A 2870-nucleotide genomic window follows, 5' to 3' on the forward strand; every position below is an offset into this window, starting at 1 on the left:
CCCTCTAACCTTAGACTATAAGAGGGTATAAACCCTTTTAATTCTCTCTGAATTAATAATGGTTATCCCATTTAACCAGTGCTGAATTCATTCACCATTTGAGAATCTGCTTCTCTTTTTCAGATGGGAGCTTGACCTGAGGAGATAAACAACCCAGTGTGCTCCACTCTGGACCCAGCTGAAACCACAGAGGAATTGGGAAAATGAGCAAGAATGTTTCTTTTTTAGTGAATTTGATATCAGCACAAGGGTGATGGAGAAAGATACTGAGGACACTCAACACCTATCAAACCAGAGATGCAGAGGCTCCTAAGTGCCCATCACTGAAGGAGACTTAAAATGCTCCCAGCATGGCTCAGGAAATTTTGTGGAAGAGAGGAGTGAAAAGATTGTTAGAGCCACAAGTTGGGACATTTTGCCCAGAGACATTGCCTCCCCAGCATAATGCATGACCCACAATCCCCATGGGGTTGACCTGTAATCCCAATGAGGAAGGCCTCTTCAGAAAAGGGGCAGGGAGGAGGGAAAGGATGGTACCAACATGTGATGTTTCTATACAAAATATGTCCACAGCTAATAAAAAAGATGAAAGAAAAAATATATACCACATTTTCCTCTGCTGACTTTGTAATCTATGAGCCCATGGTACATTCATTGAATGATGACATTAACATTGGCATAATACTGTTAAACCAACTGTAGATTATTAAAAATATTATCCCAAGTATGCAATTTCCTATAATCTTCAGAACTTTCTAGAAAGAATTGACTAATTTCTAAAGTTCCAAAAGAAAACACAAATGCAGGAACTCTGAAGGGAGAGGTGGTGAAGGTAAAGCTGGAAGAAGGTGACCCCATGAAAGCCCCCACATAGAGCAGCTCAGAGCCCCAACATCAATGATCTCCCTAGAACACTGGTAATCAGTCCATGCTACTTAGGGAGAAGGGCAGAGGACCCCTCTCTGGCTGAATTGACTGGGCAGGAGAACAGACTCACAGACACCAAGATCTGAAGGTCACTTCACATAATAACCTCTGTCCTTTACCCCTCACAGAGGTTAACCAGGACCTGGAAACTAGAGCCAGCCTCAAACTTCTCAGGTTCTTATGAGAGAACAGTCAAAGAAGGGCAGATGTAGGGAACAACCACTAAAGTTTCAAACAGATGCAAACAAAAATATCTTAAAGAAGCGGAGGGATTCAGAGACTATACAGAGTTCATATTCCTTTCTACCAAGGTGTTTATAATTAAATCTCTCTGGGATAGGATGAGATGAGAGCACAAGTAACAGCCACAGCTCCAGACATCACAGGCTCTTGGCAGGTAATAGTTAAAAGCTAAAATGAGGTCTCTTGCTGCAGTGACGCCAGTAGGAACACCAGGAGCTTTAAGAAAATGGCAGACAAACCAGACATGGGGGAATCACCAGCTTCGATAAGGCCAAGCTGAAGAAAACCGAGACGCATGAGAAAAACACCCTGAAGACCAAAGAGACCATTGAATAGGAAAAACGGAGTGAGATTTCTTAAAAGCCTAGAGAATACCCCACCCCCATCATCTCTTGAGTCCCCTCGTGATGTGGAGGAAGAGCCACCTGCAAGATGGACAGGAGCCACAAGCTGCACTGTGATCCCGGGCACTCCACGCTGATGCCACCGGCCTGCTGGTCTCTTTAGGGACCCCCAATCAGACTGCCAAATTTCTCCAGTTTGCCATGTATATTACAGAAAATTATTTGTATAATTAATGAAAATAAAACATACCTCGTGGCACAAAAAAAGGTAAGTTAAAAACCAATAGAAGAATTAAGAGATAAATTAAGAAAATAGGCCAGGATACAAAACATGTAAACAGTGCCTAAATATTCCTAGTAGAAATGCCTTAAAACAGTAAGAAAACTGTGAGGTAGAACATGCTCACAATCCCTGCTTTCTGGAACTGAGCTAAGGCAGAGGAGCAGCAGTTCCAGGCCAGCCTTAGCTGCATAGTGAGACCCTATCTCAACCAACCAAACAAATGAATGGATCAAACTAGGAGACAGATTCAAGTAATAAAAAATTTGAAAATGAAGGGAGAAAAGGAATGAGTAAATTACTGAAAAATACAGCCACTTTGAAGGATGGAAATCCTTGGGTTTCACATGAACTGAAAAGCCCATCCTAAGAAGTGAGAAAAATCCAAACCCAGGAATGCTGGGGTCTGTAGCCAGCTGGTCTGGTGCCCTTGGCAGCTGTGCCCTGGACCCTGGTCTGTTGTCCATCTCTTGCTGGGCTGTGCTCTGCTCTAAAGCATAGTCCACATGTGAGGGCAGGGCTGGACACCTCTTCCCATGAACTGGACCTTGCTTGGGAGTTCAGTTGCTAAGCACCTGTGGCTCAAATGGGTCCTCCTGCCCCTCCATTTTCCTAGGACAGGAAATCCATCTGGCCTTAAGGAAATTGTCCTGTCTGTCCCATGTACCACAGCACACTGCTCAACAGCAAAGACTTGGACAAAACCACCCACTTGGCTGGACTACTTTTGCTCCATGACTGGGAAAGCATGCCACCCTGCAAATCCAGAGCTTGAGTTCACTTTTGCCCCAGCTCTGCTCATTTCTGACCTACTCTTATAGCCCACTCTCCTGTAGACCCCACATCCCAACCTGGAATCCTACTCAGAATCACACTGTCTTAAGAGTTACAATGCATGCTGAACATTGTTTCTGGACCTCACAGTTCAGTCAGGAGGAGCTATCAGCCCTACACTGTAAGATCTCAATAAACAAACCCTTGTGCTAATAAGATGATATTCCTAGAGAATTTGTCAACATAATATTTTCCAGTGAGTTAATTAGTTTTTCAATTAATTTTCCATTAGTTAAACATGG

The 2870-nt window shown here is 43.5% G+C and overlaps 1 pseudogene; it reads left to right on the plus strand.

Moving 5' to 3' along the window:
- Positions 1–1396: 1396 nt before the first annotated feature.
- On the plus strand, positions 1397–1530 carry LOC123464130 (annotated as a pseudogene).
- The last annotated feature ends 1340 nt before the right edge of the window (positions 1531–2870 follow it).

Source organism: Jaculus jaculus, chromosome 10, assembly GCF_020740685.1.
Source record: "Jaculus jaculus isolate mJacJac1 chromosome 10, mJacJac1.mat.Y.cur, whole genome shotgun sequence".
In the NCBI taxonomy this organism is placed as follows: domain Eukaryota; kingdom Metazoa; phylum Chordata; class Mammalia; order Rodentia; family Dipodidae; genus Jaculus; species Jaculus jaculus.